The sequence below is a fragment of the Lipotes vexillifer genome, unplaced genomic scaffold (assembly GCF_000442215.2).
Source record: "Lipotes vexillifer unplaced genomic scaffold, Lipotes_vexillifer_v1.1 scaffold965, whole genome shotgun sequence".
In the NCBI taxonomy this organism is placed as follows: domain Eukaryota; kingdom Metazoa; phylum Chordata; class Mammalia; order Artiodactyla; family Lipotidae; genus Lipotes; species Lipotes vexillifer.
This window is the reverse complement of record NW_006769686.1, coordinates 1,853,487-1,873,333: the sequence shown is the minus strand read 5'-3', so window position 1 is coordinate 1,873,333 and position 19,847 is coordinate 1,853,487.

Here is a 19,847-nt window from a genome sequence, read left to right as displayed (position 1 = left end):
TTCTTGCCTGGGCTAGGGACTGGGCTGTCTCATGGTATTAGGCAACACTGCCCCCTTGAGACAGAACACCCAGAACCCTTAAGCCAGGTCCCTTAACCTATATGACATTTGGAAGAGAACGAAACCATGCCCACAATTTGGGTTTCGGGATGAACAGACATGTTTAGTGGGCCAGGGACTGTGGTGGACCCCATACCACAGGGAAGAACAGCAGAAGCTCCGAGAGCGTATCACCCTGAGTGAGAAAGGGGTTTCAGTGGAGGTGGGGGGAAAGGGTGCATCGAACAGAGAAGAGGGAAGACTGTTATTTGGAATGGTGTGAGGCTGGATACGACCATCTTGTGGCTCAGTGCATCCCCAACTCCCACTCTTCCAGGGCCTTTCTTGTGAAGGAAAGATCTGGGGTATAATGGCAAAGACAGGGACTACCAGGGGCACACATATCTCTACCACTGGAACCCTTTTGAGAAGGAGCAGCAGCAGAATATCATTTTCTACCTCAGAGAGGGAGAGGCATGCCAGGAGGTCATGGGCACAGGGGTCCACTATATGATTTCAGTGGCATCCTGTGCAGAAACAGGGAAAACTAATTTCTGCTGGAAGGCAGAATCGTGGTGACCCCTGCAGGGGAAGAAGTGACTAGAAGGAAACATGAGGGGGATTCTGAGAGCTGGCAATGTTTTGCTTCTTCGTCAAGGGGCTGGTTACACCAGCATGCTCATTTTATAACAACCTGAGTGTGGGCTTCGCTGGTGGCGCAGCGGTTGAGAGTCTGCCTGCCGATGCAGGGGACGCGGGTTCGTGCCCCGGTCAGGGAAGATCCCACATGCCGCGGAGCGGCTGTGCCCGTGAGCCATGGCCACTGAGCCTGCACGTCTGGAGCCTGTGCTCCGCAATGGGAGAGGCCACAACAGTGAGAGGCCCGTGTACCGCAAAACAAAAAACAAACAAACAAGAAACTTGAGTGCACTTAAGATTTGTGTGCTTTTCTGTATCTTACTTCAATAACAAGTTAAAACACACACACACACCTGTGTGGAAGATAAGCAGTCATTTCCCACTTCAAGCCCTTTCAAGTGCAGCCACATCAGCTAAGGGGGTAAGAGATTAGTGAGCTGGAGCCAAGGACTGCCTGGTACCTGGCCAGACTTATTTCATTTCTCCCTCCATGCATTCACTCTTTCACTTATGGTTTATTTATTATCTCCTAAACATTGAACACTGTACAACATGTAAGGGGATAAAAAGAATTATTAATAGCAGTAGCTTCCACCTATTGAGTGCTTACTTTGGAGTAGGCCCTGAACACACAGACCACTCACAATAATCCCATGAAGTACCATTACCCGCATCTATCAGTGAAAGAGCCTCAGAAAGGTTAACCAAGTTGCTCAAGGTCACATAGCAAGGAAGTGTCTAGATTTTCGTATGAACCTGAGTCCGTGTGAACCCAAAGCTGGGACACTTTTCACTGAGCTACGCTCTCCTCTAGGAATCTAGGGGGAGGAGTGATCTGTTCACAAATTGTTCTGCTACGAGGCTTTAGAGCTGGAGTCAGACTGGGTTCAAATTTTGGTCGCATCCTTTTCTGTGACCCTCGGCCGGTTCCTTCACTTTTAAGCCTCAGTTTCCCCATCTGTATAGTGAGGGTAAAAATCACATTCTAGTGAACGCCTAGAACAGGCAGTCATTAATATTTTTGCAAAACTCGACCTGGGCCACAGTCAGGCATGGGCACGGGGTGGAAGGCGAATCCCTGACGCCCGTTATCTGAACCATTAGGGCCCGGTGGACTTAAGTGAGCCGGTGGGCCTTTAAAGACGCGTTCGTGCTGGTAGAAAACGGGCCGGGCGAAGAGCCTGCCTCCCAAAGGACACCCCAAAAGGGTCACCGCCTACAGACCTACGAGGTCGCCTATCCGGGTCGGCTCGGCCGGCGAGAAGAAGCAATATCGCGAGACCTGGCGGGACTAACGGGTTTCCAGGCCGGAAGTGAGGAGGCGGGCCCGAGGGAGTGCGCTCCTTTTGAAACCTGCGGGAGGGGAGAGTGGGTAGGAGGTCGCTGTCCCTTCTGGGGATCGGTCGAGCGCCGCAGGATCGGTACGTTAGGTCAGCGGAGACCTCGGCGTGGGATTAGGCCGGGAGTGGCCACAGCTTCGTTCATTGGGCAGCTACCCGGGGCCGGCCACGCTCCGTGAGCCACTGTGAGGAAGCCCCTTCTTGTCTCCCCAGATCTCAGCCCGGGCCGCTGCACCTCCCTCCAAATGTGGATAAAGTTCCCACCCTTTGGCTCAGCCTTTTAAGGAGCCTTTGTGACAGCAGAGGTGGTTTGGTTTGCTCTGACACTAACCAAACTTCACTTTCTGGACGCCCACTTACCCAGGCCCCGTCTATGGCCATGGAAGGGATCGTAGCAACGTGTTTACAAGATAATGTTTTTATAAAATTAGCAAAACTAAGATATTTTAACCCACATCTGTTAAGACAGCTGCCCCTTTCCACTGGGACTTTCCTATCTGGGAGCCCTGAAGTAGCTAGGGCATCGTGGGGCATTTTTAAGTAGAGGGTCTTCCCGTGAGTAGGGCTTGAGTGTGTGTACTTGGCCTGCCCTTGGGTTCTGGGTTGTGCAGAGTTCAGAGGAGTTATCTTTACTGAGAGGCCCAGTAAAGACAAAAGGGGAAAAGTTGTGTTTCTGAAGTGTCTCCAAATCTCCGATGGTGGCAGCCCTCATCCACCCCTGCCAGCGATGAAAGAAGGCCAGGATCTGGTGAGAGAGAACCATCGGAAGAACTGTAGCCATGGGTCCTCCCTCTGTGTCAGGGTAAGTTTGGAATTCTTGAACAGAAACAGAATCAGCTGGTGAACCGGCTGTGAGTGAATATGCATGCAAACATGTCTTTTGTTGTTTCTCAAGCCAAGTATATTTTTGGTCTGTTTCCCTGGAGACTGGAATAGGGAGAGGCTTTACCAAGTGTAGTATAATTTTGCTGACTCCACTTCCCTTCCAATTCCCCAAATTAGTCATCCTGTCTCTTCACCTGGATTGATTTTGTCCAAGGTCACTAACTTCTTTGTTGCTAAATCTAACTTTTCAGTCTTAATCTTAATTGACTCTCCTTTGCTACCAAGGCTCTTTTCAAATGTAAGTCCTATCCACCTCCACTTAAAATCTTTCAGGGGCTCCCCTTTGCTTTTAGGATAAGACCCAAATCTCCAACCTGCATGGTCAGACCCAGTCCTCTCCAGTATCGTCCCAGTCACACACACTGATCTTTCATTTCTCCAATGAGCCATGCTCTTTTCCTGATACAAAACTTTTGCACGTGTTCCTTCACCCATTTTATATGTGCCTCAGTTTATCTGTTAACACCTCAAAAACTGTGGAACAGTAAATTTCTGTTACTTAAGCCACTCAATTTATGGTACTTTGTTATGGCAGCTTTAGGAAACTAATACACTCACCAACACTTGTTATTTTCCATTTTAAAAATTACTATCATAACCATCCTTTTGGGTGTGAAGTGGTATCTCATTATGGTTTTGGTTTGCATTTCCTTAATGCAAGTGATTTTGAACTTACTTTCACATGCTTATTAGCCATTTGTATATCTTCTTTGGTTAAGTGTCTATTCACATCTTCTCTTCGTTTTTCAGCTGGATTATTTGTCTTTTTGTTATTGAGTTTTAGGAGTTCTTCTATATCTAGAAAGAAAGAGTCCTTTATCCTTCATACATTTTGCCAGCATTTTCTCCTCTGCTCAGGTGGTCTTTTCACTTTCTTGTTGGTGTTCTTTGAAGCACAAAAGTTTTTAATTTTGATGAAGTCCAATTTATCTATTTTTTCTTTTGTTGCTGTGCCTTTGGTATTTCATCTTCCATCTTGAACTAGCTCAAATGTTTCTTTCACAGGGAAGATACCATTCCTCTGATGTATGCTCTCAAAAAACCATCTTTTTAATTACAAATTTATTGGAGAGATTTATTTGATTGTCTTTTCCTCTAGACTGTAAACTCCAGGAGAGTAGGGTCTGAGTCTGCTTTCTCTCTTCCCATTTTGACCCCAGCAGAGTGCCTGCTATGTAGCAGGTGCTCAGAGTTGTTGAATAGACTTGACTCTATGGACCATTCCCTGAAATGGAATGAAGAGTGAAACACTCTTCATGTGGTCTTGATAACATCCACTCTCCTGTTCTCCTACATCTTGGCTGCTCCTAGGGCTATTCTGCTGGTTCTTCTTCCTTTACCCATTCTGTGGTCACAGGCCCTCCTCTCTTCTCACCCTCCACACTCTCTTTGCCTCTGCTCCCAAGTCTTTAATTACAGGTTGAAAGCTAATGACTCTCAAGTCTGTTTCCTACCTAGATGGTTCTCCTCAGCTGCAAACCTGCGTGTCCCACTGAAAAAAAATGTGTATGCTTTTTGTTGAGTGGAGTGTTCTATAAATGTCAATTAGGTCTAGTTTGTTGATAGTGCTCTTCATATCTTCTATATCCTTATGAATTTCTGTTAACTTGTTCTGTAAATTATTGGCAAAGGGATATTGGAATCTGAGTATAATTGTGGATTACTCCTTACAGTTCTATCAGTTTTTGCATTGTGAATATCAGAGCTCTGTTTTTAGGTGCATAAACACTTAGGATTGTTATGTTCTTTTGATGACTTGACCCTTTTATCATTATAAATTACCTTCTTTATTCTTGGTTATGTTTTTTCTCTGAAATCTACTTTGATATTATTATAGCCACTCTGGCTTTCTTTTAGTGCCAGCATGGTATGTCTTTTTCTATACTTTTACCTATTCACGTCTTTATATTTAAAGTGTATTTATTTTAGGAGGCACATAGTTGGGTCTTTTTCTTTTGTAATCCAAACTGACAATCTCTCTCATTTAATTAATTCAGTTACATTTAATGTGATTTTTAATATGGTTAGGTTGGTTATCACCTTGCTTGCTGTTGTTTTCTATTTGTCCTATCTGTTCTTTGTTCCCTTTTCCTCCTTTTCTGCCGTCTTTTGGATTGAGTACTTTTTTAATTCCACTTTATTTGCTTCATTGGTTTTTTAGCTATAATTCTTTGTTTTTTTAGTGGCTGTGTAGGGTTTATATTATACATCTTAAACTTACCACAGTCTATGTCTTCAAGTTCACTAATCTTTTCTTCTGCAGTCTAATCTGTCACTAATTCCTTTCAGTGTATTATTCATCTCACACATTGTACTTTCATCTCTAGATGATTGATTTAGTTCTTTTAAAAACTATCTTCCATGTGTCTACTCTATTTCTGAACATATGGAGTTGTAGGTATAATACCTGTTTTGATGCCCTTGTCTGCTAATCCTAACATCTGTCTCAGTTGTAGGTTGGTTCAATTGACTGATTTTTCTCCTCCTTACAGGTGGTATTTTTCTGCTTCTTTGTAAGTCAGCTAATCTTTGATGGGGTGCCAAACATTGTGAATTTTACTTTGTTGGGTACTGTCTTATTTTCTATTCATTTGTGTTTGAACTTTGTTCTGGGATACAATTAAGTTACTTGTGAACAATTTGATTCTTTTAATTCTTGTTTTAAGTTGGGCCATAAAGGAAATCTCAGCATATTTTACAGGATTGAAATCTCTGCAAATTAGGCTAGAAGTCCATAATAAAAAATAACGACTTCCAGTTTCTGGGCTTAGAAGTCACTACTCTGTCCTAACAACAAATAAAAAGCTGAAAAAAACTGAAAAGTCAACAACTCTTCTTAGATCTGTAAGAGAAGTGAGGTCACAGGGCAAACCACTGTCGCCCAAATTGGAAGGACCAATGCAGAGAATCACAGCTTACTGTAGCAGAAGACCACAAGCTGAAACTTCTGCAGGAACCAGTGCTGGGGTAGGAAACCTGAACTGTAGTTGATGAATTGCTGGAGGCTCAGTATAGACAATTCTAAGAGTTAAAAACTCCAAGGGGACTCATTCATTGAGAGGCCTCCACCTTTTTTATGAGTATTACCTACTGTAGTTCTACCAGGTTCTCAAGTGAATCATGAGAAAAATCCCCCTGTGCTTCTGGCAGGGGAGGGGGAAAAGGAAGCATTTTGAAATATACCAGAACATTCTGTTCTTTTTAACAAGGTCTGTCCTCAGGAGAAACTATTTAACCAGAGCTCAGAGCCCTAACCTGCTGGGGTTTTATCAGAGCCTAACTGACCTGAGGGAAGGCTGGCTCTAGCCTTCCAATTGTGAGAAAGGAAATACTGAACTCCAGCCCCCGTCTAGCCATTCTGTCCCACCTAAGAGGGTAAAGGAGAATGAGAAGCATGTGTGAAGATCACAATCCAGAGTCACAGACTCACTAAAAGACTGAGACCTAATCATAGGACTGTAAAATACTTTCCCTCCCCCTATACCTTACACCGTATTACTAAAGGCTATTTACAACAGTTTCTTTTACCTAGTACATCATGCCTGACAACCAAGAAAAAAATCAAAAGTCATATTAAAAGACAAAAAATACAGTTCGAAGACACAGAGCAAGCATCAGAACTAGACTCAGATATGGCAGGGATGTTGGAATTATCAGGCTGGGAATTAAAAACAACTATGATTAGTATGCTAGGAGCGAAGAGAGAGAAGGAAAATGACATAGCAGCAACTTGGATATACATAAAGAAAGGAACAGCACTGGAGAAGGAATAAGGATAGGTAAAATAAAAACTTTTATTTTTTAAATTTTCAGTTGATCTATCAGATAACAATTTGTTTAAAATAATAATAGCAACAATTACTTGACTATATATATATTCTTATGCATGCTTATAAAAAAGTGAAATGAATGTCAGCAATGATAAAGGGATCAGAGGGAGGAATTAGGATGATTTTGTTACTATACAGTATTCACACTACCTGTGAAGTGATATAATGTTATTTGATAGTGGTCTTGGATTAGCTGTAAATGTATATTACAAACTCTAGGGCAACCACTGAAAAAAAAGTATTATAAAAAGTATAGTTGATATACTAAGAAAGGAGAGAAAATGGAATCATAAAATGCTCAAAACCCCAAAAGGCAGAAAAATAGTGGAAGACAAAAAGTAGGGACAAAGAATAAGGCTGACAAATAGAAAACAGTAACATATCATAAATATTAACCCAACTATATCAATAGTAATCATTTTGGACATCAAAGCTCTAAATGCACCAATTAAAAACCAGATGGTCAGGGTAGATAAAAAAACAAGAGCCAACTATATGTTGTCTACAAGATACACACTTTAAATACAAAGACACGTATAAATTAAAAGTAAATGGATGGAGAAAGATGTACCATGCTAACAATAACCGAAAGAAAGTAGGGGGACTTCCCTGGTGGCACAGTGGTTAAGAATCAGCTTGCCATTGCAGGGGACATGGGTTCGATCCCTGGTCTGGGAAGATCCCACATGCCACAGAGCAGCTAAGCCTGTTGTGCGCCAGAACTACTGAGCCTGCGTTCTAGAGCCCGTGAGCCACAACAACTGAAGCCCCCGTGCCTAGAGCCCATGCTCCACAGCAAGAGAAGCCACTGCAACGAGAAGCCTGTGCACTGCAAGGAAGAGTAGCCCCCGCTCGCCACAACTAGAGAAAGCCTGTGCGCAGCAACAAAGACCCAACACAGCCAAAAATAAATAAATAAAAAATAAATAAATTCATAAAAAACACAAACCAAAATGAAACAGCTTGAGCACTAGTTGCTTAAAAACAAAACCTAAAAACAAAAAAAGAAAGAAAGTAGGAATAGCTACATTAATTTCAGATAGAGCAGACTTCAGAGCAGAGAAGGTTATCAGGGATAAAGAGGGGTATTACATAATGATAAAGGAGTCAGTTCTCTAAGAAGACATAATAATCCTTAATGTGTATGCACCTAACAACAGAGTGTCAAAATACATGAGGCAGGAACTGGTAGAACTGCAAGGAAAAGAAGATGAATCCACTATTATGGTTAGAGACTTCTACCCCTCTATTGGAAATGGATTGATCAAGCAGGCAGAAAAATCAGTAAGGATACAGTTGAACTCAACAACACCATCAAATAACTGGATATAATGGACATCTCATGGACTTCGTCATCCAACAGTAGCACAAGGCACATTCTTCTCAAGCTCACATGGAACATTCACTAAGATAGACCACATTCTGGGCCATAAAATACACCTTAACGAATTTAAAAGAATAGAAATCATACAATGGAATTAAACTAGAAATCAATAACAGAAAGAGAGTTGGAAAATCCCCAAATACTTGAAGATTAAACAACACACTTTTAAATAACACACGGGTCATAAAAGAAATCTCAGAATAGCCAATACAGTCTTGAAGAAGAGTGTGAAGTTGGAGGACTGACACTCCCCAGCTTCAAGACCTACTGTAAAGCTACAGCAATCAAGACAATGTGGTAGCAGTGATAGGACAGACAGATAGATCAATGGAACAGAATGGACAGAGCTGATATAGACCCACGTCAATGCAGTCAGCTGATCTTTGACAAAAGAGCAAGAGCAGTACGATGGAGAAAAGACAGTCTTTCAGCAAATGGTGCTGGAGCAACTGGACAGTCCATGTGCTAAAAAGAATGAGTCTAGACAAAGACCTTCCACCTTCACAAAAGTTAACTCAAAATGGGTCACAGACTGTTTTTTGTTTCTTTTCTATCTTTTTCTTGCCTTCTTTTGTATTGATCAGTTTTTGTTTTTTTTTTTGAGGTACGCGGGCCTCTTACTGTTGTGGCCTCTCCCGTTGCGGAGCACAGGCTCCGGATGCGCAGGCTCAGCGGCCATGGCTCACAGGCCCAGCCGCTCTGCGGCATGTGGGATCTTCCCAGACCGGACCGGGGCACAAACCCGTGTCCCCTGCATCGGCAGGCGGACTCTCAACCACTGCGCCACCAGGGAAGCCCCTGATCAGTACTTTTTTATTATTCTGTTTCCTTCCTCTATAACTTGTTAGTTACACATTTACTGTTATTATTATTATTATTATTTTGTTACCCTAGATATTACAGCATACATCCTTAACTTAACAGAGTCTCCTTTAAATTAGTACTTTTACCTTTCTCTAGACAATTCAAGGACCTTACAACACTTTAATTCTGTTTAGCACCCTCCTGGCTTTCATACTATTGTTCATTCTAATATATTGTAAACCTCACAATAGATGACATTTATTGTTCTGAGCAGTCATTATTCAATGAAATTTACCTACAAATTTACCCTTTTTTCTGCTTTTCATTCTTTCTACATTTCCCTTCTCTCTGGTAACTTGGTTCTCGAGGTCCTGGTTGCCTTGGTTGTTCTTTGATGTCATCAAACAGCTATGGTTTGTGTTTTATCTATAGCTTTAATATTTGTTTTCAGTGAGAGAGTTATTCTGGTACTAGCTACTTCATCATAGCCTGAAACAGAGTTTCTTTCCTGGGTTCTTAATCTCTCCCTCACTTCTAGCTCTTTCTGCTTAGTGTAAAAAATCATGTATTCACAATTCCCTAAAACAACCAGCCATTTCAGATTTCTGTGCCTTTGTTTATGCTGTTCCTTCTGCCTCTCCTCAACATCCTCCTTGTTTTTATGCCTAAAAGTCCCTTTAGGTCTCAGCTCATATTGACAAGTTTTCTGGGACCCTACCTCCACCCTTGCATCTTGGGTGAACCTCTGTTGTATCAGTTATCACATTGTGCTATAACTTACAGAGGATACTTTAGGGATTCCCGCACATAGTACAGTGCTTAGTACAGTACAAGACATTTTTTGAATGAATGAATGACAAGCATATCCTTCAGGTGATCATTCTCAAATCTTGTGCTAGTTAGGCTCCTCTGATTGCAAGGGATGGAGACACCCTCCCCACTATAGATTTATTCTGATGATATCACTTTATTCTAATATCATCTACATCATCTACATGTGGCAAGAAGTTCAATAAATACTTTATAAGAAACCAAGAACAGTTAATCCTTATGTAGCCTGGGGCATAATTTGAGAACTAGAAGGTGATTTAGAACCTTAAGTAAACTTGTGACTGGGTCACAAGGGTTATCATGCCCACAACATCATAAGTGCTTCAGTTCCCTGCCATCATGGGGATTCAGCTTGTTTCTTTCTTTGATTCTCCTACTCTTCCTGCTGGCAGCCAACCCCTCAACCTCTTCTCTGAATATCATTTGCTTGTTCATTGATTTTGCTTACTCATAGCTTCTGCTTCTTTGTGGCCTCAAAACCTCTGCACTTGCCCCCTCTTTTTGTGTTCACTCAGTTTCTCAGCCTGTCATCAACTTCCGACTTCTGCATCTCAGTTTCAGCTCCACAAGAGAGTGATCTGATTGGTTGTTTAGACAGTGTCAATTCTCTTGGCAAAGCTCTTAGGCCAGGTCACATCATGGCCATCATTCTTTCATTTATTTGCCTATTTAACAAATGTGCACAGGCCACTGGCTCACTTCTAGATAATCTATCATAAGGTAGGTGCCCAATCCTGGGCTAATAGCTGTGGTTGGGGTAGAGTGGAGGACAAAGTCATAAAGTGGTAAGAGTGTGGAGATCTGTATTTAAGAAACTGTCTTAGGAAGGGGCTGTGGCCACACCATGCATTCTAAGCCTTGGCCAGTTCAGGAAACAAATTCCAGCAAGGCTTTTAAAAATAATTAAAAATTGAGAACCCTGGTGCTGAGCGAACGGTATCTTATGTTCTGGTGAGTAAGAGCGTCTTTTGTTTGAGATATGAGTACTGAAGGTGACAGAGTTAGTTTGGGGGATGGGAAACAGAGTTCACTTTAAGATGAAAACTAAAGACTTGATTTGTTTTCTGGCCTCTGGTGAGTGGTTGTCCCACCTTTGCTGCAGGAACACCTATAAAGTCAAGATTCCCTAAGAAATTCTGTCCCCTAAAACCATGAGATACGTCTTGGTCTGGAAGATGTTCTGAGGAAAGAAGCTTAGAATGTTTGATTTTGGATTAAATGCACAGTTCAAAAATTTTTAAAAACTGATCCACAGATTCATTGTTGAAATGATCCTCCTGGATGCTGAATAGTATCAGCCAAAAATGGGGATTTGATATTGACATGTTCTTTCCTATGAACAGATCCAGCTTACTTCCTCCCACCTTTCTTCCCTCCCTCCCTCCTTTCTTTCCTTCCTTCTTTTCCTCCTCCCTCCCTCCCTCCTTTCCTTCCTTCCTTCCTTCCTCTTTCAAATGTTTTCCATTTTTCAAAAAATCAAGAAATACATCACATACACTTAAATGTATTACATGAATATATGTCGTTTAAAGTTTAATCATCCAATGAACATTCATGTACCCACTATTTAGGTTAAGAAACAGAACATTCTGAGGGTTCCATATGCTCCCTGTGGACCCTTCCACAATTACATCCCCCTTCGTCCTCCACAGAGACAACCTCTGCCTGTCTTCTGTGTTAGTTCTATCTTCTAGTCTCTATAATTATCCTTATAATTTCTAATACCTTGGTATTCCTCTACCATATATTGTTTTGTTTCATAAAACAGTAATATGCACAAAACTGGATTAATAAGGACAGTGTATCATTGCCTCTTTAGGTGAAGGTCCTCAGGAGAAGGTGAAACGATGACCTCTGGGTCAGAGGTGACCTCATATTCACTGAAAGTTTACAGGGCAAAGTCACAAGTGAGTCTATGGGAAATAGGACTCATCAAAATTGGCCTACATGGCAGGGTGAAGTATCAGACAGATACTGGACATCAGGCAGGATATGGTCAGGAAGAGTGGGCGGCTCTGTATTCTGTGATTTGAAGTTCCTATGGCCTACTTGCAGCTCTCAGGAATGGGTCAGAGCAAAACATTTTTGTGAGAGTGAAATAAATATCTTCAAACAATGCAGGCAGGAGGGCATCAAGGGAAGAGCAGGGACTTCATCCACACACGGTCAAGACAAGCCTCCTGGTGATGCTCCAAACGCCAGAACCAGCTAAAGGTTATAGTCAACCAGAAGGGCTGTGGGAATGAGCCCCTCAAAAAGAAGAGATGGAAAGCCTTCATCTGTGACGCTGCTGCTGCTGGTGATGGTGACCATGGTAGATGAATGCTCACTCTGAGCCCTGCATGGTGCTAAGCAGTGTCCATTTTTGTCTCCACAGAGGTAGATATTAATATAATGCTTGTTGTCCAAATGAAGAGATTGAGCATCTGAGAGTTTCTTTTTTTTTTTCTTTTTTTTTTTTTATAATTTTTTTTAACATCTTTATTGGGGTATAATTGCTTTACAATGGTGTGTTAGTTTCTGCTTTATAACAGAGTGAATCAGTTATACATATACTTATATTCCCATATCTCTTCCCTCTTTGTCTGAGAGTTTCTTAATTAAGAAACTGGCCCAGCGTCACATAGCTGGTAAATTGCTCCAGATGTTTTCCAGGGATCAAGGCCACGTTATCTGCTGGGAGAGAGATGAAGAGACTAGCACAGGTGGTGAACTGATGGGAGCACGCTTGAGTTAGTGGCGGTAATAATAAAAATAGGGGCATTCTCTGGTGGTCCAGTGGTTAGAACTCAGTGCTTTCACTGCCAAGGGCCCGGGTTCAATCCCTGGTCGGGGAACTAAAATCCCACAAGCTGTGTGGCCAAAAAAAAAGAAGCATTTACTGGATGTGCACTAAGTACCTGACATAGTTCTAAGCACTTTTACATGCATTAATTTGAGGTGAAATAATACCCAGATACACAGAACTGGCACATGAGGCCCCAAGCTTGAGGCTTTTGGAAAACCTAGAAATACCCTCTGGCCACATCAAACCGGTAAAAAAATCCTAGCTGTACTGTAGATGTTTCTTCTGATCAGAGGTGTCCATTTATTCAAAATTTATTTATGAAATGCCTCTCGTCTCCCAGGTACTGTTTTAGACACTGAGGACATAGCAGAGAATGGAACAGGCTCAAGGAGAAGAGGAAAGTTCAGAAACATAAAAGGAAATAAAGAAATATTCAGAAGCATCTGAATTTTTGACCCTCTGATCAACACCACCAGAAAAGGAAAAAGAGAAGTGCTATTACATTTGCTGCTGGTGCTACAAAACTGTGCCCTCACCTCATTTCAGTGCAGCAAGCTTTACTGGGAACTATTAATGTGCCAGGCACCATGTGCGGAGGCGCTGGCCCAGAGATGAAGATGAGGTTTCTGTCCTTGGGAAGCGCAGTGTGGGAGACAGACAGGTAGGCGGATAATTACATTACAGATGATTCGTGCTATGATTGAGGTGTGAACAAAATTCTGTAGGAGCAGAGAAGAGTGAATGATTCTGCCTGGGGGTGTCAGGTAATGTTTAATGGAGGAGAAGGCATCTTAACTGGGCCTGAGGGAGGCTAGGAGATGGCCAGGTGGAGATGGAGAGAAAAGACATCTAGGGAAGAGTCATTTGTGGACAGAATGATGAAGTTACAGTGCTAAGTTCTGAAATATGGACTGCACATGGACAGCCTGGATCCCTCAGACAATGGTGGGGTGGGGTAGTCCACAGGGTTAATGATTTATTGAAAAGGAGGATTGAGGTTTGTGTTGCTACCAGTTCAAATAACTGAGTTGATAAGCAACCCACTGACTGTTTCTCTGCAGAAACCGTTCAGGCGTCCACCATAGTTTTCCCACTCTATGTTTAAGCTAAAGTATCAAATAGACTTAAAGCACTGTTGTACATATTTGGGGAGGGCACTGTAGGTTGGTACAGCCCACATGAAAAGCAGATTGTCAATATCTATAAAATTACAAATGCTGCATATGTCTTGTGACCAAGCAGTTTCACTTCTAGGAATTTATCTTCAGATGCACTCACTGGCACATGAAATAACTTATGCACGAGTATCCATCGCATCTTGTTTGTTATAGCAAAAGACTGAATACAAATTAACTGTTCATCAAGAGGGGACTGGTTAGATAAATTATGGTATCTCTTTAAAATGGGATACTATTCAGTTTAAAAAGAAAACAAAGAATAAGGTAGCTCTTTATAATCCTGTTTGGAATGATACATTGTCAAATAAAAAAAAGCAAGGGGCAGACCATTTATATAAAATGGGGATGGAGAGAATTCAGGTCTTCCATGGAGTGTTCCAGTGGTTGAATTAAAGAACCGTGGGCTGCCCTGCCTCCAGACTCCTTGTGATAGGTGACAAGAAAGGTCAGCTGAGAAGGAGTCTTCTGTGACTTGCAGCCAAAAGCATACAGACACAAACCTGAGGTCTGCAGAGGTCTTTGTGTTTGGACCAGGAATAATGCAGAAGAGGGAGTTAAATCTTTGACTTGCAGAAATTCTTCAGTTGACTCCATGTTTACTCCAGTGGGCATCCCCAAGTGCTTCTTCCCTCTGAGTATCCTGAGCTCTGTATCTCAGAGCAGCCAGTCATTCACATGATGCAGCTGTGGGGATTTCTGTGCAGAGATGCAATCTGGCAGAATTCAGCTTGCCTTCTTTTAAAATACAACCTCATCAAAGCAAGAACGCTAAAAGCCTGATAGAATCTATTTGTAGTCAGGGGCAAGAGGGCGATACACTGGATGCTAGAATCAAACCTATAGCCATTCTCCGCCCACAGGAGGACCCAGATAATCCTGACCTGCCATAGTGACTATAGAGCTGAGAAGTCTCTGGATCAAGCTTCATGTGGTCTGAGAACTTGTCCACACAGCTGAAACTGTCCTGTTAGTATCTTCCAGGCAATTTTGAGGACTCACTGTCACTCACTTATCTATTCTTTGAAGAAAGTTATTTGTCCCTGGCACTCTGCTAGGTACTAGAGATACAACAGTGAGCAAAACTGAAATGGCCTTGCCTTTATTGACTTACAGTCTAGAGGAGGAGATGGCAATTAGTTGAATAATTATCAAATAGGTGTACAATTACAGCTGAGCTAAGTATTGTAAAGGAAGTGTTCATGGTGGATAAGAGTGGTTAAGAAAGATACCTATATTAGAATGGGATCAGAGAAGGCCTGCCTGAGGAAATGACACTTGAGCTGACATCTGAAGAATGAGTGAGAGTTAATTAGGTGATGTCGGAGAAAAGCATTCCAGCAGAAGGAATAGTTCCTGCAAAGGCTCTGGGGTTGGGGGTATCATAGAACACTCGAGGAATTGGAGGAAGGCCAGTGTGGTTGGAGGGCAGAGAGTGAGGGGGTATGCTGGGAGGTGAGGCTGAAGCCTGGAAAGGCAAAACCAAGAGACATGTAAAGTATTTTTGTAAGAGCGATGGAAAACCATTTGTAGTGCAGAGTGTTAGTTGTTCCCCAATATCCATTTTCCTCTCTGTTCCTTTAGTATTCAAATCCCAGAGTTTTGGTTACCCAGTTAAAGACTATTTTCCAGACTCCTTTGCATATAGATTTGCCCATGTGACCAAGTTCTGACCAGTGGGTTGTGAGCAGAAGGACAGGCTTCCGTTTGCTCCTATTTTCTTCTCACTGGCTGGTGTACAGACATGATGGTCTGGGCTGGAGGAGTCATCCTAGACCATGAGGTGGAAGCCATATGCCGAGGATGGCAAAGCAACAAAATAGAGGGAAACTGGCTCCCCAGCACCATGGAGCAGCCCTAGCAGCCCCAGACTGTTAAACTCAGACCCTACATTGACAAGTTAATAAATTTCTAACCTGTGTAAACTACATTTTTTGGTCTTTATCATAGAAGTTACGCCTATATTCTTAGTGACTGTTACAGACTGAATGTTTGTGCCCCCTCAAAGTTCATATGGTGAAATCCTAACCCCCAGTGGTATTAGGAGGTGGGACCTTTGGGAGGTGATCAGGTCATGAGGGTGGAGCTCTCATGAATGGGATTAGTGTCTTTATAAAAGAGGCTCCAGAGAGCTCTCTTGCCCCTTCTATCACGTGAGGACACAGTGAGCAGACGGTCATCTGTGATCTAGGAAGGGGGCTTGCAGCAGACACCGAATCTGCCAGCACCTTGATTTTGGACTTCCCAGCCTCCAGAACTGTGAGAAATAAATGTTTGTTATTTAAGCCACCAGTCTATGGTATTTTTGTTATGGCAGCCTGAAAGGACTAAGACATGATACACCACTGAAGTGTTCTAGGTGACAGAATCAGATTTCCCTTTTGAAATGGTCACTCTGGCTGCTGTGTGGAAGGTAAAAGCAGTGAGAACAGTCAGAAGCTATCGCAGCCCCCATCAAGGAGGCTGGTATCTTGGACCTGCAAAGTAGCTACGAAGATTGGACCGGACTCCATTAGAACACCTTTCGAAAGGTGTAGTGGAAAGAGCATGGACTCTGGCCTCAGGGAGAGCTAAGTTCTGCTCCTGGATCCACTACTCTGTAGCTGTGACCTTGGGCAAGTTACTTAGCATCTTTGAGTCTCATCTATAAATTCAAATTGAGGTTCTTTTTAGGGGCTGTATGGTTAAGTTTAAGATGGCCTTCAGAACTGAACTGCAGCATCAGCTCTTCCCTGGGTCTCCAGCTTGCCAACCTACCCCCAGAGACTTTGGACTTGCCAGTCTCCATAATCACTCTTTCCTTAAGATCAATGAGCCAGTTCCTTAAGATAAAGCCCCCCTCCCAACTAGCTAGCTATCTACACATCCTATTAGTTTTGTTTCTCTGGAGAACCCTAATAAACCATAATCCCTCTTTCCTTAAGATAAATGAGCCAGTTCCTTAAGATAAATCCCCCCTCCCAACTATCTATCTATCTACACATCCTATTAGTTTTGTTTCTCTGGAGAACCCTAATAAAGGAATAAACTTTCTATTGGTTTATAATATACATACAGCACAGTGCACAAATATGAAGGGCACAGCTCAATGAATTTGTACAAAGTTCACACAATCAACCACTATCCACAAGAAGATATAAAACATTGGAATTCCAAGATATAAAACATTGGAATTCTGTGAAACATTGTGGCATATTGTTTTAGATAGCAAAACTAAAAACACATGGATAATGTTTACAACAAAATTAGGTGGTAAGGTATCCCCACGAAGCCCAAAATACAAGTGGGTGAGGACAAGGCAGCAAGACGGAATTGGCAACTGTGCAGAAGAAAGCAGAGGGAATTAGTGGCTTCTTATGAAACAGAACAGGAGGGACATAAAAATAACTGGTAGGTATTCATGCGTTAATTTGAGAAAGCAGAAACTGGGCGGGGTTTTATCTAATTCAATCATGGGTGAGTGCAAACAGCCTACAGGAAGGTCTGAAATCTAGCCCTTGTGAACTCCCAAGACGGCCATCAGTCAGGGCTCTCTGCCAGGACAGGAGCCCGTGCTGAGAAGAAAGTACTTGGAGAAGAATCAAAATTGGGCAGGATAGGTACAACAAAGTTACAGACAAGACAAGGCCCAGACAAGAATGGGGAAGGGAGTAGAGCCAGGAAATCTGAGAAAGCATGCTGCCACATTTTTTATTACTACATGAAAATAACATAAAAAGGAACTCTCTGAAGTTAGAAGACTCACTCTGACCCATGTTTCCCTCTAAAGATTCAGGATAATTAATTTCATGTAAAAATAAACAACAGAAAAGTACTGAGTCCAAATCAATTACAAAGTTATAAGAAAATAAGCAGAACCTACAGGCAAAGAAAGCATGTCAGAAAGACATGCCCACAGGGCAGATAAAAACTGACCTTAACTATTTAGAAAGAAGATAAAAGATGTTTAAAATAATACAAGACATAAAAGGACAAGGTAAATCAAGTTAGAGATGGTCTGAAATGAGATGGCAGAACTCAGAAAAGAATTAGAAATGAACGAAAAGTAATTTCAGAAGGAAAGGCTAAATTGTAAAAACACTAGAGTGAAGTAACACAGCAGATAACGCCTTAAGAGAAATAGAAGGTGAAAAGGAAGAAGACATTAGAAATTGACATGAAATTTTAAAAGAGATGAAAAGGACTCAAAGAAAAAGAAAATTCCAAATATTGAAAATAGGTGAGTAAGACTTAACACACAGTAAATAGAAATCTCTGAGGAAGAAAATCTAGGCAAGGAAACAGAATGGATACCATGGGAAGGCCAGCCCTCAGGAAGGAACTGAGGCCTTCTGCCAACAGCCACTTGAATGAGCTTGGGTGTGGGTCTTCCAGCCCCAGTCAGTGACTGCAGTCCCCTCTTTGTAATCTTCATTCTAACTTCATGAGAGACCCTGAACCAGAATGACCCAGCTAAGCCATTCCTAAATTCCTGATCTCAGAAGCTGGGAGATAATGTGTCATTTCAAGCCACTACACTTCGGAGTGATTTTTTTTTTTTTTTAATGCAGCAAAGGATAACTAATGGAATGGGCATTAGGATAGCTTCCAGTTGGGGCTATTTCAGTGTCCCTGCTAAGCACATCCTAGTATATGCCTTATGGTGAATATATATGCATTTCTGTAGGTTATAAACCTAGGAGTGAAAATGCTGGGTCACAGGATATACATATGTAAAGCTTCAGTAGGTACTGCAAAAGTGTTTTCCACAGTGCTCATATCAATTTACACTCTCACCAGCAGTGTATAAGAGTCCCTGTTGCTCATATTCTTACCAACACTTGCTATTTTCTGTCTGTTTATATTTTAGTCATTTTGATGGGTTGTAGTGGAATCTCACTGTGGTTTTAATTTACATTTTTCCTAGTGTCTGATGAGGTTTAGCACCTTTTCAAAAGCTTCATGGCCATTTAGACTTTACATTTGTAAAACACCTGTTCAAGTCTTCTGCCCATTTAAAAAATTGAGTTGTCTGTCTTTTCCTGATTGATTTATTATTTTTATAGTTCTGAGATTCATTTTATATTCTGTAACCAGTCCTTTGGCAGATGTATAATATTTCTTCTCCCACTCCCTGGGTTTCCTTTTCACTCTCTCAATGATGACATTTTTTTCATTTTTTTAACAAATTTATTTATTTATTTTTGGCTGCGTTGGGTCTTTGTTGCTGCACGCGGGCGGTGTGCAGTCTTCTCATTGCGGTGGTTTCTCATTGTGGAGCACAGGCTCTAGGTGCGGGGGCTTCAGTAGTTGCGGTACACAGGCTCAGTAGTTGTGGCACACAGGCTTAGTTGCTCCGCGGCATGTGGGATCTTCCCGGACCAGGGCTGGAACCTGTGTCCCCTGCATTGGCAGGCAGATTCTTAACCACTGCGCCACCAGGGAAGTCCCTCAATGATGACTTTTGATAAACAGAAGTTCTTTTTAAAAATATTTATTTATTTATTTATTTATGGCTGCATTGGGTCTTCGTTGCTGTGTGCAAGCTTGCTTGCTTTTTTTTTTTTTTTCTTTTGCGGTACGCGGGCCTCTCACTGTTGCGGCCTCTCCCGTTGCAAAGCACAGGCTCTGGATGCGCAGGCTCAGCGGCCATGGCTCACGGGCCCAGCCGCTCCGCAGCACGTGGGATCTTCCCGGACCGGGGCACGAACCCGTGTCCCCTGCATCGGCAGGCGGACTCTCAACCACTGCGCCACCAGGGAAGCCCGCAAGCTTTCTTTAGTTGCAGCGAGTGGTGGCCACTGTTTGTTGCGGTGTGCAGGCTTCTCATTGCGGTGGCTTCTTCTGTTGCAGAGCACGGGCTCTAGGTGCACGGGCTTCAGTAGTTATGGCTTGCAGGCTCTAGAGCGCAGGTCAGTAGTCGTGGCGCACGGGCTTAGTTCCTCCGTGGCATGTGGGATCTTCCCGGACCAGGGCTCGAACCCATGTCCCGTGGCTCGAACCCATGTCCCCTGCATTGGCAGGTGGATTCTTAACCACTGTGCCACCAGGGAAGCCTCTAAACAGAAGCTCTTAATTTTAGTGTAGTCCAGTTTATCAATCACTTTTCATATGGTTAGTTATTTAAAATTTTATGTCCTATTTACAAAATAT